General features: G+C 32.4%; 1 non-coding gene across 1 annotated transcript in view; it reads right to left on the reverse strand.

Annotated features, from left to right (window-relative positions):
- LOC143262045 (small subunit ribosomal RNA) overlaps nt 1-200 on the reverse strand; it is a 1,921-nt gene extending 1,721 nt beyond the window's left edge. The window contains exon 1 of the ribosomal RNA XR_013035998.1: nt 1-200. This exon is cut by the window's left edge and continues 1,721 nt beyond it. This is a non-coding gene — a ribosomal RNA (small subunit ribosomal RNA).
- Between the last annotated feature and the right edge of the window lie 27,300 nt (nt 201-27,500).

Here is a 27,500-nt window from a genome sequence, read left to right on the forward strand (position 1 = left end):
CCATCTCTGGTCGGAACTCTGTTTTGCATGTATTAGCTCTAGAATTACCACAGTTATCCAAGTAAATTTTAGTACGATCTAAGAAACCATAACTGATTTAATGAGCCATTCGCGGTTTCACCTTAATACGGCATGTACTGAGACATGCATGGCTTAATCTTTGAGACAAGCATATGACTACTGGCAGGATCAACCAGGGAACTATACAATATGTATATATAAAATGGACAAAATTTAAATCCTTTTCCATCGTCGCCTGTTTCATATATATATGTCAGGTCGACACACCACTTTTCTCTTTCAAATATGTACAAGTTTTGCCACATTCCGCGCTTGTAACATATCTTCTTTAACGCTCAATTTCTTTCATTTTTCTACCATACAGATATTTTACCGTACGCCCAAAAACGTACGTATTATATTTTTGTTCTATCGTAAAATCACATTTTTCTACGTACGCCAGCTTCGTACGTTTCTATCTTTGCCTTCATAAAATCACAAGATAATTTTATCTTCAAGAGTCTCGCTATTAACATCTTGTAAGATAAATGTACGTCCCAGCTAAAACGTACAAATACTTCAAGTTAAGTAATAATATATCATCGCTATTGACAAATTTTTAAGATCCAAGACACAGTTCTCTCTATATGTTTTAATATTTTTTATGTACTCAAATATATTCAAAGGAAAAAGTACATGGGTGATGCCATAGTCGTGGAAGCGCGTACGCTCACGCTGATCTTCTGACCGCCGGAAGCACGAAACCTCTGATCTGGGCAAAATCGGCAAGCCGAGGAAGAACGGACAGGACACATGCTGGACTGGCGAGAAAGCGTGTTCTTCCGCTCGCGCTAGGCATTTCGATTTCTGACACCTCTTGATTTAAAAAATCAGTTTTTTGATAGTTTTCTCTCTCCACTGGGCTATTCATTTTAGCCACAGTTTTCAATTGGTACGATTTGCTTCCAAATCTTACAGATGCATTTTAAAAAATTTTTCCATCGCTCGGACAGAAGAGTCGATTGCTCAGTGAGTACGAGTATACATACAAAGTGCATACGGGTAACCAACCCCGTAGGGCTTGCCACATATGGGCCATTCGGTCAAAGACACCGACCCGTGGCCACGCTGTGTGGAGAAAAGTCCGTAACGTAAACGGCACGAAACAGTCAGGACCGAAGCCCCGAAGGAGCTCTGAGACAGCTTCTCGACCGAGATCGTAGAATTGGCCCAAAACCCGCTCTGCTCCGTCCGCCTCGCACGGACCGTGTATCTCTTATAGATACCGAACGGCCGGCAAGGACGCCGGCGCCGCCGGCCGAATAGCACGCGCGCTTACGAGTGTAAACCGCCGCGGCAACAGACCGCCCGGCCGTGCTGTTGTAACATAGCGCGTGAACGAACGAAAAAAAAATTTATAGTAAACATTAAAATAAATTACACCACCGTAAACTAGACAAAAAATTACACATTTTTTCCCAATATGAAAATTTTCACAAACTTTTCAAAGTCCCATCGCATCGAGTAAACTTTTTTAATAACGCTTCCGCACGATTCTAAATGCTTAATCCATATGTGAAATCGTTCACTGATCACGAATATCGTATTTAAAAAAATTACAAAAATTTATTTTTCCAAATAATCAAAAAAAACCGAAAAATCACAAGAGTAAAGTACCATTATTTTAAACAATATGTCGTTCTAAATGCTTAATCCCTATGTAAAAAAGTTATCTAAGCAAGAATATGTAATTGAAAAAAATTAGAAAAATTTATTTTAGCCGTAAATCGAAAATAATGGGGACACCGGAGCTGTTCGAAGCGCCGAGACGCGCCGCGTACGGCCGAATATTTTCTAAGTCCCAACGTACCGATCAAGAGTAAAGTACCATTTTCCTACATTAGATTTCGTTCTAAATGCTTAATCCCTATGTAAAAACGTTAGTTAAGCAAGAATATCGTATTTTTAAAAAAATCTAATGATAGGATTTCCCAGAAAATTGAAAAAACCGTAAAATGTCAAGAGTAAAGTGCCATTTTCTGACATTAGATTTCGTTCTAAATGCTTAATCCCTATGTAGAAACGTTAGTTAAGCAAGAATATCGTATTTTTAAAAAAATCTAATGATAGGATTTTTCAGAAAATTGAAAAAACCGTAAAATGTCAAGAGTAAAGTGCCCTTATTTTAAACAATGTATCGTTCTAAATGCTTAATCCCTATGTAAAAAAGTTATTTTAGCAGGAATATGTTATTGAAAAAAATTAGAAAAATTTATTTTAGCCGTAAATCGAAAATAATGGGGACACCGGAGCTGTTCGAAGCGCCGAGCGCGCCGCGTACGCCCGAATATTTTCAAAGTCCCAACGTACCGATCAAGAGTAAAGTACCATTTTCCTACATTAGATTTCGTTCTAAATACTTAATCCCTATGTAAAAACGTTAGTTAAGCAAGAATATCGTATTTTTAAAAAAATCTAATGATAGGATTTTCCAGAAAATTGAAAAAACCGAAAAATGTCAAGAGTAAAGTGCCATTTTCTGACATTAGATTTCGTTCTAAATGCTTAATCCCTATGTAGAAACGTTAGTTAAGCAAGAATATCGTATTCTTAAAAAAATCTAATGATAGGATTTTTCAGAAAATTGAAAAAACCGTAAAATGTCAAGAGTAAAGTGCCCTTATTTTAAACAATGTATCGTTCTAAATGCTTAATCCCTATGTAAAAAAGTTATTTAAGCAAGAATATGTTATTGAATAAAATGAGAAAAATTTATTTTAGCCGTAAATCGAAAATAATGGATCGAGCGAATCGGTCGATTGCGCCGAGACGCGCTATGATGCAACAGACGAGCGATTGGAACGCCCGAATATTTTCAAAGTCCCAACGTACCGATCAAGAGTAAAGTACCATTTTCCTACATTAGATTTCGTTCTAAATGCTTAATCCCTATGTAAAAACGTTAGTTAAGCAAGAATATCGTATTTTTAAAAAAATCTAATGATAGGATTTTCCAGAAAATTGAAAAAACCGAAAAATGTCAAGAGTAAAGTGCCATTTTCTGACATTAGATTTCGTTCTAAATGCTTAATCCCTATGTAGAAACGTTAGTTAAGCAAGAATATCGTATTTTTAAAAAAATCTAATGATAGGATTTTTCAGAAAATTGAAAAAACCGTAAAATGTCAAGAGTAAAGTGCCCTTATTTTAAACAATGTATCGTTCTAAATGCTTAATCCCTATGTAAAAAAGTTATTTTAGCAGGAATATGTTATTGAATAAAATGAGAAAAATTTATTTTAGCCGTAAATCGAAAATAATGGATCGAGCGAATCGGTCGATTGCGCCGAGACGCGCTATGATGCAACAGACGAGCGATTGGAACGCCCGAATATTTTCTAAGTGCCAACGTACCGATCAAGAGTAAAGTACCATTTTCCTACATTAGATTTCGTTCTAAATGCTTAATCCCTATGTAAAAACGTTAGTTAAGCAAGAATATCGTATTTTTAAAAAAATCTAATGATAGGATTTCCCAGAAAATTGAAAAAACCGAAAAATGTCAAGAGTAAAGTGCCATTTTCTGACATTAGATTTCGTTCTAAATGCTTAATCCCTATGTAGAAACGTTAGTTAAGCAAGAATATCGTATTTTTAAAAAAATCTAATGATAGGATTTTTCAGAAAATTGAAAAAACCGTAAAATGTCAAGAGTAAAGTGCCCTTATTTTAAACAATGTATCGTTCTAAATGCTTAATCCCTATGTAAAAAAGTTATTTTAGCAGGAATATGTTATTGAAAAAAATTAGAAAAATTTATTTTAGCCGTAAATCGAAAATAATGGATCGAGCGAATCGGTCGATTGCGCCGAGACGCGCTATGATGCAACAGACGAGCGATTGGAACGCCCGAATATTTTCAAAGTCCCAACGTACCGATCAAGAGTAAAGTACCATTTTCCTACATTAGATTTCGTTCTAAATGCTTAATCCCTATGTAAAAACGTTAGTTAAGCAAGAATATCGTATTTTTAAAAAAATCTAATGATAGGATTTCCCAGAAAATTGAAAAAACCGAAAAATGTCAAGAGTAAAGTGCCATTTTCTGACATTAGATTTCGTTCTAAATGCTTAATCCCTATGTAGAAACGTTAGTTAAGCAAGAATATCGTATTTTTAAAAAAATCTAATGATAGGATTTTTCAGAAAATTGAAAAAACCGTAAAATATCAAGAGTAAAGTGCCCTTATTTTAAACAATGTATCGTTCTAAATGCTTAATCCCTATGTAAAACAGTTATTTTAGCAGGAATATGTTATTGAAAAAAATTAGAAAAATTTATTTTAGCCGTAAATCGAAAATAATGGGGACACCGGAGCTGTTCGAAGCGCCGAGCGCGCCGCGTACGCCCGAATATTTTCAAAGTCCCAACGTACCGATCAAGAGTAAAGTACCATTTTCCTACATTAGATTTCGTTCTAAATACTTAATCCCTATGTAAAAACGTTAGTTAAGCAAGAATATCGTATTTTTAAAAAAATCTAATGATAGGATTTTCCAGAAAATTGAAAAAACCGAAAAATGTCAAGAGTAAAGTGCCATTTTCTGACATTAGATTTCGTTCTAAATGCTTAATCCCTATGTAGAAACGTTAGTTATGCAAGATTATCGTATTTTTAAAAAAATCTAATGATAGGATTTTTCAGAAAATTGAAAAAACCGTAAAATGTCAAGAGTAAAGTGCCCTTATTTTAAACATTATATCGTTCTAAATGCTTAATCCCTATGTAAAAAAGTTATCTAAGCAAGAATATGTTATTGAATAAAACGAGAAAAATTTATTTTAGCCGTAAATCGAAAATAATGGGTCGAGCGAATCGGTCGATTGCGCCGAGACGCGCTATGATGCAACAGACGAGCGATTGGAACGCCCGAATATTTTCAAAGTCCCAACGTACCGGTCAAGAGTAAAGTACCATTTTCCTACATTAGATTTCGTTCTAAATGCTTAATCCCTATGTAAAAACGTTAGTTAAGCAAGAATATCGTATTTTTAAAAAAATCTAATGATAGGATTTTCCAGAAAATTGAAAAAACCGAAAAATGTCAAGAGTAAAGTGCCATTTTCTGACATTAGATTTCGTTCTAAATGCTTAATCCCTATGTAGAAACGTTAGTTAAGCAAGAATATCGTATTTTTAAAAAAATCTAATGATAGGATTTTTCAGAAAATTGAAAAAACCGTAAAATGTCAAGAGTAAAGTGCCATTATTTTAAACAATGTATCGTTCTAAATGCTTAATCCCTATGTAAAAAAGTTATTTAAGCAAGAATATGTTATTGAAAAAAATTAGAAAAATTTATTTTAGCCGTAAATCGAAAATAATGGGGACACCGGAGCTGTTCGAAGCGCCGAGACGCGCCGCGTACGGCCGAATATTTTCTAAGTCCCAACGTACCGATCAAGAGTAAAGTACCATTTTCCTACATTAGATTTCGTTCTAAATGCTTAATCCCTATGTAAAAACGTTAGTTAAGCAAGAATATCGTATTTTTAAAAAAATCTAATGATAGGATTTTCCAGAAAATTGAAAAAACCGAAAAATGTCAAGAGTAAAGTGCCATTTTCTGACATTAGATTTCGTTCTAAATGCTTAATCCCTATGTAGAAACGTTAGTTAAGCAAGAATATCGTATTTTTAAAAAAATCTAATGATAGGATTTTTCAGAAAATTGAAAAAACCGTAAAATGTCAAGAGTAAAGTGCCCTTATTTTAAACAATGTATCGTTCTAAATGCTTAATCCCTATGTAAAAAAGTTATTTTAGCAGGAATATGTTATTGAATAAAATGAGAAAAATTTATTTTAGCCGTAAATCGAAAATAATGGATCGAGCGAATCGGTCGATTGCGCCGAGACGCGCTATGATGCAACAGACGAGCGATTGGAACGCCCGAATATTTTCTAAGTGCCAACGTACCGATCAAGAGTAAAGTACCATTTTCCTACATTAGATTTCGTTCTAAATGCTTAATCCCTATGTAAAAACGTTAGTTAAGCAAGAATATCGTATTTTTAAAAAAATCTAATGATAGGATTTCCCAGAAAATTGAAAAAACCGAAAAATGTCAAGAGTAAAGTGCCATTTTCTGACATTAGATTTCGTTCTAAATGCTTAATCCCTATGTAGAAACGTTAGTTAAGCAAGAATATCGTATTTTTAAAAAAATCTAATGATAGGATTTTTCAGAAAATTGAAAAAACCGTAAAATGTCAAGAGTAAAGTGCCCTTATTTTAAACAATGTATCGTTCTAAATGCTTAATCCCTATGTAAAAAAGTTATTTTAGCAGGAATATGTTATTGAAAAAAATTAGAAAAATTTATTTTAGCCGTAAATCGAAAATAATGGATCGAGCGAATCGGTCGATTGCGCCGAGACGCGCTATGATGCAACAGACGAGCGATTGGAACGCCCGAATATTTTCAAAGTCCCAACGTACCGATCAAGAGTAAAGTACCATTTTCCTACATTAGATTTCGTTCTAAATGCTTAATCCCTATGTAAAAACGTTAGTTAAGCAAGAATATCGTATTTTTAAAAAAATCTAATGATAGGATTTCCCAGAAAATTGAAAAAACCGAAAAATGTCAAGAGTAAAGTGCCATTTTCTGACATTAGATTTCGTTCTAAATGCTTAATCCCTATGTAGAAACGTTAGTTAAGCAAGAATATCGTATTTTTAAAAAAATCTAATGATAGGATTTTTCAGAAAATTGAAAAAACCGTAAAATATCAAGAGTAAAGTGCCCTTATTTTAAACAATGTATCGTTCTAAATGCTTAATCCCTATGTAAAACAGTTATTTTAGCAGGAATATGTTATTGAAAAAAATTAGAAAAATTTATTTTAGCCGTAAATCGAAAATAATGGGGACACCGGAGCTGTTCGAAGCGCCGAGCGCGCCGCGTACGCCCGAATATTTTCAAAGTCCCAACGTACCGATCAAGAGTAAAGTACCATTTTCCTACATTAGATTTCGTTCTAAATACTTAATCCCTATGTAAAAACGTTAGTTAAGCAAGAATATCGTATTTTTAAAAAAATCTAATGATAGGATTTTCCAGAAAATTGAAAAAACCGAAAAATGTCAAGAGTAAAGTGCCATTTTCTGACATTAGATTTCGTTCTAAATGCTTAATCCCTATGTAGAAACGTTAGTTATGCAAGATTATCGTATTTTTAAAAAAATCTAATGATAGGATTTTTCAGAAAATTGAAAAAACCGTAAAATGTCAAGAGTAAAGTGCCCTTATTTTAAACATTATATCGTTCTAAATGCTTAATCCCTATGTAAAAAAGTTATCTAAGCAAGAATATGTTATTGAATAAAACGAGAAAAATTTATTTTAGCCGTAAATCGAAAATAATGGGTCGAGCGAATCGGTCGATTGCGCCGAGACGCGCTATGATGCAACAGACGAGCGATTGGAACGCCCGAATATTTTCAAAGTCCCAACGTACCGGTCAAGAGTAAAGTACCATTTTCCTACATTAGATTTCGTTCTAAATGCTTAATCCCTATGTAAAAACGTTAGTTAAGCAAGAATATCGTATTTTTAAAAAAATCTAATGATAGGATTTTCCAGAAAATTGAAAAAACCGAAAAATGTCAAGAGTAAAGTGCCATTTTCTGACATTAGATTTCGTTCTAAATGCTTAATCCCTATGTAGAAACGTTAGTTAAGCAAGAATATCGTATTTTTAAAAAAATCTAATGATAGGATTTTTCAGAAAATTGAAAAAACCGTAAAATGTCAAGAGTAAAGTGCCATTATTTTAAACAATGTATCGTTCTAAATGCTTAATCCCTATGTAAAAAAGTTATTTAAGCAAGAATATGTTATTGAAAAAAATTAGAAAAATTTATTTTAGCCGTAAATCGAAAATAATGGGGACACCGGAGCTGTTCGAAGCGCCGAGACGCGCCGCGTACGGCCGAATATTTTCTAAGTCCCAACGTACCGATCAAGAGTAAAGTACCATTTTCCTACATTAGATTTCGTTCTAAATGCTTAATCCCTATGTAAAAACGTTAGTTAAGCAAGAATATCGTATTTTTAAAAAAATCTAATGATAGGATTTTCCAGAAAATTGAAAAAACCGAAAAATGTCAAGAGTAAAGTGCCATTTTCTGACATTAGATTTCGTTCTAAATGCTTAATCCCTATGTAGAAACGTTAGTTAAGCAAGAATATCGTATTTTTAAAAAAATCTAATGATAGGATTTTTCAGAAAATTGAAAAAACCGTAAAATGTCAAGAGTAAAGTGCCATTATTTTAAACAATGTATCGTTCTAAATGCTTAATCCCTATGTAAAAAAGTTATTTAAGCAAGAATATGTTATTGAAAAAAATTAGAAAAATTTATTTTAGCCGTAAATCGAAAATAATGGGGACACCGGAGCTGTTCGAAGCGCCGAGACGCGCCGCGTACGGCCGAATATTTTCTAAGTCCCAACGTACCGATCAAGAGTAAAGTACCATTTTCCTACATTAGATTTCGTTCTAAATGCTTAATCCCTATGTAAAAACGTTAGTTAAGCAAGAATATCGTATTTTTAAAAAAATCTAATGATAGGATTTCCCAGAAAATTGAAAAAACCGAAAAATGTCAAGAGTAAAGTGCCATTTTCTGACATTAGATTTCGTTCTAAATGCTTAATCCCTATGTAGAAACGTTAGTTAAGCAAGAATATCGTATTTTTAAAAAAATCTAATGATAGGATTTTTCAGAAAATTGAAAAAACCGTAAAATATCAAGAGTAAAGTGCCCTTATTTTAAACAATGTATCGTTCTAAATGCTTAATCCCTATGTAAAACAGTTATTTTAGCAGGAATATGTTATTGAAAAAAATTAGAAAAATTTATTTTAGCCGTAAATCGAAAATAATGGGGACACCGGAGCTGTTCGAAGCGCCGAGCGCGCCGCGTACGCCCGAATATTTTCAAAGTCCCAACGTACCGATCAAGAGTAAAGTACCATTTTCCTACATTAGATTTCGTTCTAAATACTTAATCCCTATGTAAAAACGTTAGTTAAGCAAGAATATCGTATTTTTAAAAAAATCTAATGATAGGATTTTCCAGAAAATTGAAAAAACCGAAAAATGTCAAGAGTAAAGTGCCATTTTCTGACATTAGATTTCGTTCTAAATGCTTAATCCCTATGTAGAAACGTTAGTTATGCAAGATTATCGTATTTTTAAAAAAATCTAATGATAGGATTTTTCAGAAAATTGAAAAAACCGTAAAATGTCAAGAGTAAAGTGCCCTTATTTTAAACATTATATCGTTCTAAATGCTTAATCCCTATGTAAAAAAGTTATCTAAGCAAGAATATGTTATTGAATAAAATGAGAAAAATTTATTTTAGCCGTAAATCGAAAATAATGGGTCGAGCGAATCGGTCGATTGCGCCGAGACGCGCTATGATGCAACAGACGAGCGATTGGAACGCCCGAATATTTTCAAAGTCCCAACGTACCGGTCAAGAGTAAAGTACCATTTTCCTACATTAGATTTCGTTCTAAATGCTTAATCCCTATGTAAAAACGTTAGTTAAGCAAGAATATCGTATTTTAAAAAAAATCTAATGATAGGATTTTCCAGAAAATTGAAAAAACCGAAAAATGTCAAGAGTAAAGTGCCATTTTCTGACATTAGATTTCGTTCTAAATGCTTAATCCCTATGTAGAAACGTTAGTTAAGCAAGAATATCGTATTTTTAAAAAAATCTAATGGTAGGATTTTTCAGAAAATTGAAAAAACCGTAAAATGTCAAGAGTAAAGTGCCCTTATTTTAAACATTATATCGTTCTAAATGCTTAATCCCTATGTAAAAAAGTTATCTAAGCAAGAATATGTTATTGAATAAAATGAGAAAAATTTATTTTAGCCGTAAATCGAAAATAATGGGTCGAGCGAATCGGTCGATTGCGCCGAGACGCGCTATGATGCAACAGACGAGCGATTGGAACGCCCGAATATTTTCAAAGTCCCAACGTACCGATCAAGAGTAAAGTACCATTTTCCTACATTAGATTTCGTTCTAAATGCTTAATCCCTATGTAAAAACGTTAGTTAAGCAAGAATATCGTATTTTTAAAAAAATCTAATGATAGGATTTCCCAGAAAATTGAAAAAACCGAAAAATGTCAAGAGTAAAGTGCCATTTTCTGACATTAGATTTCGTTCTAAATGCTTAATCCCTATGTAGAAACGTTAGTTAAGCAAGAATATCGTATTTTTAAAAAAATCTAATGATAGGATTTTTCAGAAAATTGAAAAAACCGTAAAATATCAAGAGTAAAGTGCCCTTATTTTAAACAATGTATCGTTCTAAATGCTTAATCCCTATGTAAAACAGTTATTTTAGCAGGAATATGTTATTGAAAAAAATTAGAAAAATTTATTTTAGCCGTAAATCGAAAATAATGGGGACACCGGAGCTGTTCGAAGCGCCGAGCGCGCCGCGTACGCCCGAAAATTTTCAAAGTCCCAACGTACCGATCAAGAGTAAAGTACCATTTTCCTACATTAGATTTCGTTCTAAATGCTTAATCCCTATGTAAAAACGTTAGTTAAGCAAGAATATCGTATTTTTAAAAAAATCTAATGATAGGATTTCCCAGAAAATTGAAAAAACCGAAAAATGTCAAGAGTAAAGTGCCATTTTCTGACATTAGATTTCGTTCTAAATGCTTAATCCCTATGTAGAAACGTTAGTTAAGCAAGAATATCGTATTTTTAAAAAAATCTAATGATAGGATTTTTCAGAAAATTGAAAAAACCGTAAAATATCAAGAGTAAAGTGCCCTTATTTTAAACAATGTATCGTTCTAAATGCTTAATCCCTATGTAAAACAGTTATTTAAGCAAGAATATGTTATTGAATAAAATGAGAAAAATTTATTTTAGCCGTAAATCGAAAATAATGGATCGAGCGAATCGGTCGATTGCGCCGAGACGCGCTATGATGCAACAGACGAGCGATTGGAACGCCCGAATATTTTCAAAGTCCCAACGTACCGATCAAGAGTAAAGTACCATTTTCCTACATTAGATTTCGTTCTAAATGCTTAATCCCGATGTAAAAACGTTAGTTAAGCAAGAATATCGTATTTTTAAAAAAATCTAATGATAGGATTTCCCAGAAAATTGAAAAAACCGAAAAATGTCAAGAGTAAAGTGCCATTTTCTGACATTAGATTTCGTTCTAAATGCTTAATCCCTATGTAGAAACGTTAGTTAAGCAAGAATATCGTATTTTTAAAAAAATCTAATGATAGGATTTTTCAGAAAATTGAAAAAACCGTAAAATATCAAGAGTAAAGTGCCCTTATTTTAAACAATGTATCGTTCTAAATGCTTAATCCCTATGTAAAACAGTTATTTTAGCAGGAATATGTTATTGAAAAAAATTAGAAAAATTTATTTTAGCCGTAAATCGAAAATAATGGGGACACCGGAGCTGTTCGAAGCGCCGAGCGCGCCGCGTACGCCCGAATATTTTCAAAGTCCCAACGTACCGATCAAGAGTAAAGTACCATTTTCCTACATTAGATTTCGTTCTAAATACTTAATCCCTATGTAAAAACGTTAGTTAAGCAAGAATATCGTATTTTTAAAAAAATCTAATGATAGGATTTTCCAGAAAATTGAAAAAACCGAAAAATGTCAAGAGTAAAGTGCCATTTTCTGACATTAGATTTCGTTCTAAATGCTTAATCCCTATGTAGAAACGTTAGTTAAGCAAGAATATCGTATTCTTAAAAAAATCTAATGATAGGATTTTTCAGAAAATTGAAAAAACCGTAAAATGTCAAGAGTAAAGTGCCCTTATTTTAAACAATGTATCGTTCTAAATGCTTAATCCCTATGTAAAAAAGTTATTTAAGCAAGAATATGTTATTGAATAAAATGAGAAAAATTTATTTTAGCCGTAAATCGAAAATAATGGATCGAGCGAATCGGTCGATTGCGCCGAGACGCGCTATGATGCAACAGACGAGCGATTGGAACGCCCGAATATTTTCAAAGTCCCAACGTACCGATCAAGAGTAAAGTACCATTTTCCTACATTAGATTTCGTTCTAAATGCTTAATACCTATGTAAAAACGTTAGTTAAGCAAGAATATCGTATTTTTAAAAAAATCTAATGATAGGATTTCCCAGAAAATTGAAAAAACCGAAAAATGTCAAGAGTAAAGTGCCATTTTCTGACATTAGATTTCGTTCTAAATGCTTAATCCCTATGTAGAAACGTTAGTTAAGCAAGAATATCGTATTTTTAAAAAAATCTAATGATAGGATTTTTCAGAAAATTGAAAAAACCGTAAAATGTCAAGAGTAAAGTGCCCTTATTTTAAACAATGTATCGTTCTAAATGCTTAATCCCTATGTAAAAAAGTTATTTTAGCAGGAATATGTTATTGAAAAAAATTAGAAAAATTTATTTTAGCCGTAAATCGAAAATAATGGGGACACCGGAGCTGTTCGAAGCGCCGAGCGCGCCGCGTACGCCCGAATATTTTCAAAGTCCCAACGTACCGATCAAGAGTAAAGTACCATTTTCCTACATTAGATTTCGTTCTAAATACTTAATCCCTATGTAAAAACGTTAGTTAAGCAAGAATATCGTATTTTTAAAAAAATCTAATGATAGGATTTTCCAGAAAATTGAAAAAACCGGAAAATGTCAAGAGTAAAGTGCCATTTTCTGACATTAGATTTCGTTCTAAATGCTTAATCCCTATGTAGAAACGTTAGTTAAGCAAGAATATCGTATTCTAAAAAAAATCTAATGATAGGATTTTTCAGAAAATTGAAAAAACCGTAAAATGTCAAGAGTAAAGTGCCCTTATTTTAAACAATGTATCGTTCTAAATGCTTAATCCCTATGTAAAAAAGTTATTTAAGCAAGAATATGTTATTGAATAAAATGAGAAAAATTTATTTTAGCCGTAAATCGAAAATAATGGATCGAGCGAATCGGTCGATTGCGCCGAGACGCGCTATGATGCAACAGACGAGCGATTGGAACGCCCGAATATTTTCAAAGTCCCAACGTACCGATCAAGAGTAAAGTACCATTTTCCTACATTAGATTTCGTTCTAAATGCTTAATACCTATGTAAAAACGTTAGTTAAGCAAGAATATCGTATTTTTAAAAAAATCTAATGATAGGATTTTTCAGAAAATTGAAAAAACCGTAAAATGTCAAGAGTAAAGTGCCCTTATTTTAAACAATGTATCGTTCTAAATGCTTAATCCCTATGTAAAAAAGTTATTTTAGCAGGAATATGTTATTGAAAAAAATTAGAAAAATTTATTTTAGCCGTAAATCGAAAATAATGGGGACACCGGAGCTGTTCGAAGCGCCGAGCGCGCCGCGTACGCCCGAATATTTTCAAAGTCCCAACGTACCGATCAAGAGTAAAGTACCATTTTCCTACATTAGATTTCGTTCTAAATACTTAATCCCTATGTAAAAACGTTAGTTAAGCAAGAATATCGTATTTTTAAAAAAATCTAATGATAGGATTTTCCAGAAAATTGAAAAAACCGAAAAATGTCAAGAGTAAAGTGCCATTTTCTGACATTAGATTTCGTTCTAAATGCTTAATCCCTATGTAGAAACGTTAGTTAAGCAAGAATATCGTATTCTTAAAAAAATCTAATGATAGGATTTTTCAGAAAATTGAAAAAACCGTAAAATGTCAAGAGTAAAGTGCCCTTATTTTAAACAATGTATCGTTCTAAATGCTTAATCCCTATGTAAAAAAGTTATTTAAGCAAGAATATGTTATTGAATAAAATGAGAAAAATTTATTTTAGCCGTAAATCGAAAATAATGGATCGAGCGAATCGGTCGATTGCGCCGAGACGCGCTATGATGCAACAGACGAGCGATTGGAACGCCCGAATATTTTCAAAGTCCCAACGTACCGGTCAAGAGTAAAGTACCATTTTCCTACATTAGATTTCGTTCTAAATGCTTAATCCCTATGTAAAAACGTTAGTTAAGCAAGAATATCGTATTTTTAAAAAAATCTAATGATAGGATTTTCCAGAAAATTGAAAAAACCGAAAAATGTCAAGAGTAAAGTGCCATTTTCTGACATTAGATTTCGTTCTAAATGCTTAATCCCTATGTAGAAACGTTAGTTAAGCAAGATTATCGTATTTTTAAAAAAATCTAATGATAGGATTTTTCAGAAAATTGAAAAAACCGTAAAATGTCAAGAGTAAAGTGCCCTTATTTTAAACATTATATCGTTCTAAATGCTTAATCCCTATGTAAAAAAGTTATCTAAGCAAGAATATGTTATTGAATAAAATGAGAAAAATTTATTTTAGCCGTAAATCGAAAATAATGGGTCGAGCGAATCGGTCGATTGCGCCGAGACGCGCTATGATGCAACAGACGAGCGATTGGAACGCCCGAATATTTTCAAAGTCCCAACGTACCGGTCAAGAGTAAAGTACCATTTTCCTACATTAGATTTCGTTCTAAATGCTTAATCCCTATGTAAAAACGTTAGTTAAGCAAGAATATCGTATTTTTAAAAAAATCTAATGATAGGATTTTTCAGAAAATTGAAAAAACCGTAAAATATCAAGAGTAAAGTGCCCTTATTTTAAACAATGTATCGTTCTAAATGCTTAATCCCTATGTAAAAAAGTTATTTTAGCAGGAATATGTTATTGAAAAAAATTAGAAAAATTTATTTTAGCCGTAAATCGAAAATAATGGGGACACCGGAGCTGTTCGAAGCGCCGAGCGCGTCGCGTACGCCCGAATATTTTCAAAGTCCCAACGTACCGATCAAGAGTAAAGTACCATTTTCCTACATTAGATTTCGTTCTAAATACTTAATCCCTATGTAAAAACGTTAGTTAAGCAAGAATATCGTATTTTTAAAAAAATCTAATGATAGGATTTTTCAGAAAATTGAAAAAACCGTAAAATGTCAAGAGTAAAGTGCCCTTATTTTAAACAATGTATCGTTCTAAATGCTTAATCCCTATGTAAAAAAGTTATTTAAGCAAGAATATGTTATTGAATAAAATGAGAAAAATTTATTTTAGCCGTAAATCGAAAATAATGGATCGAGCGAATCGGTCGATTGCGCCGAGACGCGCTATGATGCAACAGACGAGCGATTGGAACGCCCGAATATTTTCAAAGTCCCAACGTACCGATCAAGAGTAAAGTACCATTTTCCTACATTAGATTTCGTTCTAAATGCTTAATACCTATGTAAAAACGTTAGTTAAGCAAGAATATCGTATTTTTAAAAAAATCTAATGATAGGATTTCCCAGAAAATTGAAAAAACCGAAAAATGTCAAGAGTAAAGTGCCATTTTCTGACATTAGATTTCGTTCTAAATGCTTAATCCCTATGTAGAAACGTTAGTTAAGCAAGAATATCGTATTTTTAAAAAAATCTAATGATAGGATTTTTCAGAAAATTGAAAAAACCGTAAAATGTCAAGAGTAAAGTGCCCTTATTTTAAACAATGTATCGTTCTAAATGCTTAATCCCTATGTAAAAAAGTTATTTTAGCAGGAATATGTTATTGAAAAAAATTAGAAAAATTTATTTTAGCCGTAAATCGAAAATAATGGGGACACCGGAGCTGTTCGAAGCGCCGAGCGCGCCGCGTACGCCCGAATATTTTCAAAGTCCCAACGTACCGATCAAGAGTAAAGTACCATTTTCCTACATTAGATTTCGTTCTAAATACTTAATCCCTATGTAAAAACGTTAGTTAAGCAAGAATATCGTATTTTTAAAAAAATCTAATGATAGGATTTTCCAGAAAATTGAAAAAACCGGAAAATGTCAAGAGTAAAGTGCCATTTTCTGACATTAGATTTCGTTCTAAATGCTTAATCCCTATGTAGAAACGTTAGTTAAGCAAGAATATCGTATTCTAAAAAAAATCTAATGATAGGATTTTTCAGAAAATTGAAAAAACCGTAAAATGTCAAGAGTAAAGTGCCCTTATTTTAAACAATGTATCGTTCTAAATGCTTAATCCCTATGTAAAAAAGTTATTTAAGCAAGAATATGTTATTGAATAAAATGAGAAAAATTTATTTTAGCCGTAAATCGAAAATAATGGATCGAGCGAATCGGTCGATTGCGCCGAGACGCGCTATGATGCAACAGACGAGCGATTGGAACGCCCGAATATTTTCAAAGTCCCAACGTACCGATCAAGAGTAAAGTACCATTTTCCTACATTAGATTTCGTTCTAAATGCTTAATACCTATGTAAAAACGTTAGTTAAGCAAGAATATCGTATTTTTAAAAAAATCTAATGATAGGATTTCCCAGAAAATTGAAAAAACCGAAAAATGTCAAGAGTAAAGTGCCATTTTCTGACATTAGATTTCGTTCTAAATGCTTAATCCCTATGTAGAAACGTTAGTTAAGCAAGAATATCGTATTTTTAAAAAAATCTAATGATAGTATTTTTCAGAAATTTGAAAAAACCGTAAAATGTCAAGAGTAAAGTGCCCTTATTTTAAACAATGTATCGTTCTAAATGCTTAATCCCTATGTAAAAAAGTTATTTTAGCAGGAATATGTTATTGAAAAAAATTAGAAAAATTTATTTTAGCCGTAAATCGAAAATAATGGGGACACCGGAGCTGTTCGAAGCGCCGAGCGCGCCGCGTACGCCCGAATATTTTCAAAGTCCCAACGTACCGATCAAGAGTAAAGTACCATTTTCCTACATTAGATTTCGTTCTAAATGCTTAATACCTATGTAAAAACGTTAGTTAAGCAAGAATATCGTATTTTTAAAAAAATCTAATGATAGGATTTCCCAGAAAATTGAAAAAACCGAAAAATGTCAAGAGTAAAGTGCCATTTTCTGACATTAGATTTCGTTCTAAATGCTTAATCCCTATGTAGAAACGTTAGTTAAGCAAGAATATCGTATTTTTAAAAAAATCTAATGATAGGATTTTTCAGAAAATTGAAAAAACCGTAAAATGTCAAGAGTAAAGTGCCATTATTTTAAACAATGTATCGTTCTAAATGCTTAATCCCTATGTAAAAAAGTTATTTAAGCAAGAATATGTTATTGAAAAAAATTAGAAAAATTTATTTTAGCCGTAAATCGAAAATAATGGGGACACCGGAGCTGTTCGAAGCGCCGAGACGCGCCGCGTACGGCCGAATATTTTCTAAGTCCCAACGTACCGATCAAGAGTAAAGTACCATTTTCCTACATTAGATTTCGTTCTAAATGCTTAATCCCTATGTAAAAACGTTAGTTAAGCAAGAATATCGTATTTTTAAAAAAATCTAATGATAGGATTTCCCAGAAAATTGAAAAAACCGAAAAATGTCAAGAGTAAAGTGCCATTTTCTGACATTAGATTTCGTTCTAAATGCTTAATCCCTATGTAGAAACGTTAGTTAAGCAAGAATATCGTATTTTTAAAAAAATCTAATGATAGGATTTTTCAGAAAATTGAAAAAACCGTAAAATATCAAGAGTAAAGTGCCCTTATTTTAAACAATGTATCGTTCTAAATGCTTAATCCCTATGTAAAACAGTTATTTTAGCAGGAATATGTTATTGAAAAAAATTAGAAAAATTTATTTTAGCCGTAAATCGAAAATAATGGGGACACCGGAGCTGTTCGAAGCGCCGAGCGCGCCGCGTACGCCCGAATATTTTCAAAGTCCCAACGTACCGATCAAGAGTAAAGTACCATTTTCCTACATTAGATTTCGTTCTAAATACTTAATCCCTATGTAAAAACGTTAGTTAAGCAAGAATATCGTATTTTTAAAAAAATCTAATGATAGGATTTTCCAGAAAATTGAAAAAACCGAAAAATGTCAAGAGTAAAGTGCCATTTTCTGACATTAGATTTCGTTCTAAATGCTTAATCCCTATGTAGAAACGTTAGTTATGCAAGATTATCGTATTTTTAAAAAAATCTAATGATAGGATTTTTCAGAAAATTGAAAAAACCGTAAAATGTCAAGAGTAAAGTGCCCTTATTTTAAACATTATATCGTTCTAAATGCTTAATCCCTATGTAAAAAAGTTATCTAAGCAAGAATATGTTATTGAATAAAATGAGAAAAATTTATTTTAGCCGTAAATCGAAAATAATGGGTCGAGCGAATCGGTCGATTGCGCCGAGACGCGCTATGATGCAACAGACGAGCGATTGGAACGCCCGAATATTTTCAAAGTCCCAACGTACCGGTCAAGAGTAAAGTACCATTTTCCTACATTAGATTTCGTTCTAAATGCTTAATCCCTATGTAAAAACGTTAGTTAAGCAAGAATATCGTATTTTAAAAAAAATCTAATGATAGGATTTTCCAGAAAATTGAAAAAACCGAAAAATGTCAAGAGTAAAGTGCCATTTTCTGACATTAGATTTCGTTCTAAATGCTTAATCCCTATGTAGAAACGTTAGTTAAGCAAGAATATCGTATTTTTAAAAAAATCTAATGGTAGGATTTTTCAGAAAATTGAAAAAACCGTAAAATGTCAAGAGTAAAGTGCCCTTATTTTAAACATTATATCGTTCTAAATGCTTAATCCCTATGTAAAAAAGTTATCTAAGCAAGAATATGTTATTGAATAAAATGAGAAAAATTTATTTTAGCCGTAAATCGAAAATAATGGGTCGAGCGAATCGGTCGATTGCGCCGAGACGCGCTATGATGCAACAGACGAGCGATTGGAACGCCCGAATATTTTCAAAGTCCCAACGTACCGATCAAGAGTAAAGTACCATTTTCCTACATTAGATTTCGTTCTAAATGCTTAATCCCTATGTAAAAACGTTAGTTAAGCAAGAATATCGTATTTTTAAAAAAATCTAATGATAGGATTTCCCAGAAAATTGAAAAAACCGAAAAATGTCAAGAGTAAAGTGCCATTTTCTGACATTAGATTTCGTTCTAAATGCTTAATCCCTATGTAGAAACGTTAGTTAAGCAAGAATATCGTATTTTTAAAAAAATCTAATGATAGGATTTTTCAGAAAATTGAAAAAACCGTAAAATATCAAGAGTAAAGTGCCCTTATTTTAAACAATGTATCGTTCTAAATGCTTAATCCCTATGTAAAACAGTTATTTTAGCAGGAATATGTTATTGAAAAAAATTAGAAAAATTTATTTTAGCCGTAAATCGAAAATAATGGGGACACCGGAGCTGTTCGAAGCGCCGAGCGCGCCGCGTACGCCCGAATATTTTCAAAGTCCCAACGTACCGATCAAGAGTAAAGTACCATTTTCCTACATTAGATTTCGTTCTAAATGCTTAATCCCTATGTAAAAACGTTAGTTAAGCAAGAATATCGTATTTTTAAAAAAATCTAATGATAGGATTTCCCAGAAAATTGAAAAAACCGAAAAATGTCAAGAGTAAAGTGCCATTTTCTGACATTAGATTTCGTTCTAAATGCTTAATCCCTATGTAGAAACGTTAGTTAAGCAAGAATATCGTATTTTTAAAAAAATCTAATGATAGGATTTTTCAGAAAATTGAAAAAACCGTAAAATATCAAGAGTAAAGTGCCCTTATTTTAAACAATGTATCGTTCTAAATGCTTAATCCCTATGTAAAACAGTTATTTAAGCAAGAATATGTTATTGAATAAAATGAGAAAAATTTATTTTAGCCGTAAATCGAAAATAATGGATCGAGCGAATCGGTCGATTGCGCCGAGACGCGCTATGATGCAACAGACGAGCGATTGGAACGCCCGAATATTTTCAAAGTCCCAACGTACCGATCAAGAGTAAAGTACCATTTTCCTACATTAGATTTCGTTCTAAATGCTTAATCCCGATGTAAAAACGTTAGTTAAGCAAGAATATCGTATTTTTAAAAAAATCTAATGATAGGATTTCCCAGAAAATTGAAAAAACCGAAAAATGTCAAGAGTAAAGTGCCATTTTCTGACATTAGATTTCGTTCTAAATGCTTAATCCCTATGTAGAAACGTTAGTTAAGCAAGAATATCGTATTTTTAAAAAAATCTAATGATAGGATTTTTCAGAAAATTGAAAAAACCGTAAAATATCAAGAGTAAAGTGCCCTTATTTTAAACAATGTATCGTTCTAAATGCTTAATCCCTATGTAAAACAGTTATTTTAGCAGGAATATGTTATTGAAAAAAATTAGAAAAATTTATTTTAGCCGTAAATCGAAAATAATGGGGACACCGGAGCTGTTCGAAGCGCCGAGCGCGCCGCGTACGCCCGAATATTTTCAAAGTCCCAACGTACCGATCAAGAGTAAAGTACCATTTTCCTACATTAGATTTCGTTCTAAATACTTAATCCCTATGTAAAAACGTTAGTTAAGCAAGAATATCGTATTTTTAAAAAAATCTAATGATAGGATTTTCCAGAAAATTGAAAAAACCGAAAAATGTCAAGAGTAAAGTGCCATTTTCTGACATTAGATTTCGTTCTAAATGCTTAATCCCTATGTAGAAACGTTAGTTAAGCAAGAATATCGTATTCTTAAAAAAATCTAATGATAGGATTTTTCAGAAAATTGAAAAAACCGTAAAATGTCAAGAGTAAAGTGCCCTTATTTTAAACAATGTATCGTTCTAAATGCTTAATCCCTATGTAAAAAAGTTATTTAAGCAAGAATATGTTATTGAATAAAATGAGAAAAATTTATTTTAGCCGTAAATCGAAAATAATGGATCGAGCGAATCGGTCGATTGCGCCGAGACGCGCTATGATGCAACAGACGAGCGATTGGAACGCCCGAATATTTTCAAAGTCCCAACGTACCGATCAAGAGTAAAGTACCATTTTCCTACATTAGATTTCGTTCTAAATGCTTAATACCTATGTAAAAACGTTAGTTAAGCAAGAATATCGTATTTTTAAAAAAATCTAATGATAGGATTTCCCAGAAAATTGAAAAAACCGAAAAATGTCAAGAGTAAAGTGCCATTTTCTGACATTAGATTTCGTTCTAAATGCTTAATCCCTATGTAGAAACGTTAGTTAAGCAAGAATATCGTATTTTTAAAAAAATCTAATGATAGGATTTTTCAGAAAATTGAAAAAACCGTAAAATGTCAAGAGTAAAGTGCCCTTATTTTAAACAATGTATCGTTCTAAATGCTTAATCCCTATGTAAAAAAGTTATTTTAGCAGGAATATGTTATTGAAAAAAATTAGAAAAATTTATTTTAGCCGTAAATCGAAAATAATGGGGACACCGGAGCTGTTCGAAGCGCCGAGCGCGCCGCGTACGCCCGAATATTTTCAAAGTCCCAACGTACCGATCAAGAGTAAAGTACCATTTTCCTACATTAGATTTCGTTCTAAATACTTAATCCCTATGTAAAAACGTTAGTTAAGCAAGAATATCGTATTTTTAAAAAAATCTAATGATAGGATTTTCCAGAAAATTGAAAAAACCGGAAAATGTCAAGAGTAAAGTGCCATTTTCTGACATTAGATTTCGTTCTAAATGCTTAATCCCTATGTAGAAACGTTAGTTAAGCAAGAATATCGTATTCTAAAAAAAATCTAATGATAGGATTTTTCAGAAAATTGAAAAAACCGTAAAATGTCAAGAGTAAAGTGCCCTTATTTTAAACAATGTATCGTTCTAAATGCTTAATCCCTATGTAAAAAAGTTATTTAAGCAAGAATATGTTATTGAATAAAATGAGAAAAATTTATTTTAGCCGTAAATCGAAAATAATGGATCGAGCGAATCGGTCGATTGCGCCGAGACGCGCTATGATGCAACAGACGAGCGATTGGAACGCCCGAATATTTTCAAAGTCCCAACGTACCGATCAAGAGTAAAGTACCATTTTCCTACATTAGATTTCGTTCTAAATGCTTAATACCTATGTAAAAACGTTAGTTAAGCAAGAATATCGTATTTTTAAAAAAATCTAATGATAGGATTTTTCAGAAAATTGAAAAAACCGTAAAATGTCAAGAGTAAAGTGCCCTTATTTTAAACAATGTATCGTTCTAAATGCTTAATCCCTATGTAAAAAAGTTATTTTAGCAGGAATATGTTATTGAAAAAAATTAGAAAAATTTATTTTAGCCGTAAATCGAAAATAATGGGGACACCGGAGCTGTTCGAAGCGCCGAGCGCGCCGCGTACGCCCGAATATTTTCAAAGTCCCAACGTACCGATCAAGAGTAAAGTACCATTTTCCTACATTAGATTTCGTTCTAAATACTTAATCCCTATGTAAAAACGTTAGTTAAGCAAGAATATCGTATTTTTAAAAAAATCTAATGATAGGATTTTCCAGAAAATTGAAAAAACCGAAAAATGTCAAGAGTAAAGTGCCATTTTCTGACATTAGATTTCGTTCTAAATGCTTAATCCCTATGTAGAAACGTTAGTTAAGCAAGAATATCGTATTCTTAAAAAAATCTAATGATAGGATTTTTCAGAAAATTGAAAAAACCGTAAAATGTCAAGAGTAAAGTGCCCTTATTTTAAACAATGTATCGTTCTAAATGCTTAATCCCTATGTAAAAAAGTTATTTAAGCAAGAATATGTTATTGAATAAAATGAGAAAAATTTATTTTAGCCGTAAATCGAAAATAATGGATCGAGCGAATCGGTCGATTGCGCCGAGACGCGCTATGATGCAACAGACGAGCGATTGGAACGCCCGAATATTTTCAAAGTCCCAACGTACCGGTCAAGAGTAAAGTACCATTTTCCTACATTAGATTTCGTTCTAAATGCTTAATCCCTATGTAAAAACGTTAGTTAAGCAAGAATATCGTATTTTTAAAAAAATCTAATGATAGGATTTTCCAGAAAATTGAAAAAACCGAAAAATGTCAAGAGTAAAGTGCCATTTTCTGACATTAGATTTCGTTCTAAATGCTTAATCCCTATGTAGAAACGTTAGTTAAGCAAGATTATCGTATTTTTAAAAAAATCTAATGATAGGATTTTTCAGAAAATTGAAAAAACCGTAAAATGTCAAGAGTAAAGTGCCCTTATTTTAAACATTATATCGTTCTAAATGCTTAATCCCTATGTAAAAAAGTTATCTAAGCAAGAATATGTTATTGAATAAAATGAGAAAAATTTATTTTAGCCGTAAATCGAAAATAATGGGTCGAGCGAATCGGTCGATTGCGCCGAGACGCGCTATGATGCAACAGACGAGCGATTGGAACGCCCGAATATTTTCAAAGTCCCAACGTACCGGTCAAGAGTAAAGTACCATTTTCCTACATTAGATTTCGTTCTAAATGCTTAATCCCTATGTAAAAACGTTAGTTAAGCAAGAATATCGTATTTTTAAAAAAATCTAATGATAGGATTTTTCAGAAAATTGAAAAAACCGTAAAATATCAAGAGTAAAGTGCCCTTATTTTAAACAATGTATCGTTCTAAATGCTTAATCCCTATGTAAAAAAGTTATTTTAGCAGGAATATGTTATTGAAAAAAATTAGAAAAATTTATTTTAGCCGTAAATCGAAAATAATGGGGACACCGGAGCTGTTCGAAGCGCCGAGCGCGTCGCGTACGCCCGAATATTTTCAAAGTCCCAACGTACCGATCAAGAGTAAAGTACCATTTTCCTACATTAGATTTCGTTCTAAATACTTAATCCCTATGTAAAAACGTTAGTTAAGCAAGAATATCGTATTTTTAAAAAAATCTAATGATAGGATTTTTCAGAAAATTGAAAAAACCGTAAAATGTCAAGAGTAAAGTGCCCTTATTTTAAACAATGTATCGTTCTAAATGCTTAATCCCTATGTAAAAAAGTTATTTAAGCAAGAATATGTTATTGAATAAAATGAGAAAAATTTATTTTAGCCGTAAATCGAAAATAATGGATCGAGCGAATCGGTCGATTGCGCCGAGACGCGCTATGATGCAACAGACGAGCGATTGGAACGCCCGAATATTTTCAAAGTCCCAACGTACCGATCAAGAGTAAAGTACCATTTTCCTACATTAGATTTCGTTCTAAATGCTTAATACCTATGTAAAAACGTTAGTTAAGCAAGAATATCGTATTTTTAAAAAAATCTAATGATAGGATTTCCCAGAAAATTGAAAAAACCGAAAAATGTCAAGAGTAAAGTGCCATTTTCTGACATTAGATTTCGTTCTAAATGCTTAATCCCTATGTAGAAACGTTAGTTAAGCAAGAATATCGTATTTTTAAAAAAATCTAATGATAGGATTTTTCAGAAAATTGAAAAAACCGTAAAATGTCAAGAGTAAAGTGCCCTTATTTTAAACAATGTATCGTTCTAAATGCTTAATCCCTATGTAAAAAAGTTATTTTAGCAGGAATATGTTATTGAAAAAAATTAGAAAAATTTATTTTAGCCGTAAATCGAAAATAATGGGGACACCGGAGCTGTTCGAAGCGCCGAGCGCGCCGCGTACGCCCGAATATTTTCAAAGTCCCAACGTACCGATCAAGAGTAAAGTACCATTTTCCTACATTAGATTTCGTTCTAAATACTTAATCCCTATGTAAAAACGTTAGTTAAGCAAGAATATCGTATTTTTAAAAAAATCTAATGATAGGATTTTCCAGAAAATTGAAAAAACCGGAAAATGTCAAGAGTAAAGTGCCATTTTCTGACATTAGATTTCGTTCTAAATGCTTAATCCCTATGTAGAAACGTTAGTTAAGCAAGAATATCGTATTCTAAAAAAAATCTAATGATAGGATTTTTCAGAAAATTGAAAAAACCGTAAAATGTCAAGAGTAAAGTGCCCTTATTTTAAACAATGTATCGTTCTAAATGCTTAATCCCTATGTAAAAAAGTTATTTAAGCAAGAATATGTTATTGAATAAAATGAGAAAAATTTATTTTAGCCGTAAATCGAAAATAATGGATCGAGCGAATCGGTCGATTGCGCCGAGACGCGCTATGATGCAACAGACGAGCGATTGGAACGCCCGAATATTTTCAAAGTCCCAACGTACCGATCAAGAGTAAAGTACCATTTTCCTACATTAGATTTCGTTCTAAATGCTTAATACCTATGTAAAAACGTTAGTTAAGCAAGAATATCGTATTTTTAAAAAAATCTAATGATAGGATTTCCCAGAAAATTGAAAAAACCGAAAAATGTCAAGAGTAAAGTGCCATTTTCTGACATTAGATTTCGTTCTAAATGCTTAATCCCTATGTAGAGACGTTAGTTAAGCAAGAATATCGTATTTTTAAAAAAATCTAATGATAGTATTTTTCAGAAATTTGAAAAAACCGTAAAATGTCAAGAGTAAAGTGCCCTTATTTTAAACAATGTATCGTTCTAAATGCTTAATCCCTATGTAAAAAAGTTATTTTAGCAGGAATATGTTATTGAAAAAAATTAGAAAAATTTATTTTAGCCGTAAATCGAAAATAATGGGGACACCGGAGCTGTTCGAAGCGCCGAGCGCGCCGCGTACGCCCGAATATTTTCAAAGTCCCAACGTACCGATCAAGAGTAAAGTACCATTTTCCTACATTAGATTTCGTTCTAAATGCTTAATACCTATGTAAAAACGTTAGTTAAGCAAGAATATCGTATTTTTAAAAAAATCTAATGATAGGATTTCCCAGAAAATTGAAAAAACCGAAAAATGTCAAGAGTAAAGTGCCATTTTCTGACATTAGATTTCGTTCTAAATGCTTAATCCCTATGTAGAAACGTTAGTTAAGCAAGAATATCGTATTTTTAAAAAAATCTAATGATAGGATTTTTCAGAAAATTGAAAAAACCGTAAAATGTCAAGAGTAAAGTGCCCTTATTTTAAACAATGTATCGTTCTAAATGCTTAATCCCTATGTAAAAAAGTTATTTTAGCAGGAATATGTTATTGAAAAAAATTAGAAAAATTTATTTTAGCCGTAAATCGAAAATAATGGGGACACCGGAGCTGTTCGAAGCGCCGAGCGCGCCGCGTACGCCCGAATATTTTCAAAGTCCCAACGTACCGATCAAGAGTAAAGTACCATTTTCCTACATTAGATTTCGTTCTAAATACTTAATCCCTATGTAAAAACGTTAGTTAAGCAAGAATATCGTATTTTTAAAAAAATCTAATGATAGGATTTTCCAGAAAATTGAAAAAACCGAAAAATGTCAAGAGTAAAGTGCCATTTTCTGACATTAGATTTCGTTCTAAATGCTTAATCCCTATGTAGAAACGTTAGTTATGCAAGATTATCGTATTTTTAAAAAAATCTAATGATAGGATTTTTCAGAAAATTGAAAAAACCGTAAAATGTCAAGAGTAAAGTGCCCTTATTTTAAACATTATATCGTTCTAAATGCTTAATCCCTATGTAAAAAAGTTATCTAAGCAAGAATATGTTATTGAATAAAATGAGAAAAATTTATTTTAGCCGTAAATCGAAAAAAAGACTGTTCGTTTCTCTGTCTCTCTCGCGCGATCGAAGTATTGATGTTTCCCGGCAATGTAATGGGATATTAATTAAACTTTATACACGAAATTACTCGTTTTGATCCCCGCTACACAGCCGTATACTTTTTATAATTTTGTGGAATCGGGAACCTTGAAATATTTAACATAACGCGGATCGTCTGTCTCTGTCTCTTTCTAGATCGGAATAATCGATGTTTCCCGGCAAACTATTGGGAGTTTAATTAAACTTTATACATGAAATTACTCGTTTTGATCCCCGCTACACAGCCGTATACTTTTTATAATTTTGTGGAATCGGTAACCTGGAGATATTTAACATAACGCGGATCGTCTATCTCTGTCTCTTTCTAGATCGGAATAATCGATGTTTCCCGGCAAAGTAATGGGAGATTAATTAAACTTTATACACGAAATTACTCGTTTTGATCCCCGCTACACAGCCGTATACTTTTTATAATTTTGTGGAATCGGAAACCTTGAAATATTTAACATAACGCGGATCGACTGTCTCTGTCTCTTTCTAGATCGGAATAATCGATGTTTCCCGGCAGACTATTGGGAGTTTAATTAAACTTTATACATGAAATTACTCGTTTTGATCCCCGCTACACAGCCGTATACTTTTTATAATTTTGTGGAATCGGTAACCTGGAGATATTTAACATAACGCGGATCGTCTATCTCTGTCTCTTTCTAGATCGGAATAATCGATGTTTCCCGGCAAACTAATGGGAGTTTAATTAAACTTTATACACGAAATTACTCGTTTTGATCCCCGCTACACAGCCGTATACTTTTTATAATTTTGTGGAATCGGGAACCTTGAAATATTTAACATAACGCGGATCGTCTGTCTCTGTCTCTTTCTAGATCGGAATAATCGATGTTTCCCGGCAAACTAATGGGATATTAATTAAACTTTATACACGAAATTACTCGTTTTGATCCCTGCTACACAGCCGTATACTTTTTATAATTTTGTGGAATCGGGAAC

This window comes from Megalopta genalis, unplaced genomic scaffold (genome assembly GCF_051020955.1).
Source record: "Megalopta genalis isolate 19385.01 unplaced genomic scaffold, iyMegGena1_principal scaffold0084, whole genome shotgun sequence".
Classification (NCBI taxonomy): Eukaryota; Metazoa; Arthropoda; class Insecta; order Hymenoptera; family Halictidae; genus Megalopta; species Megalopta genalis.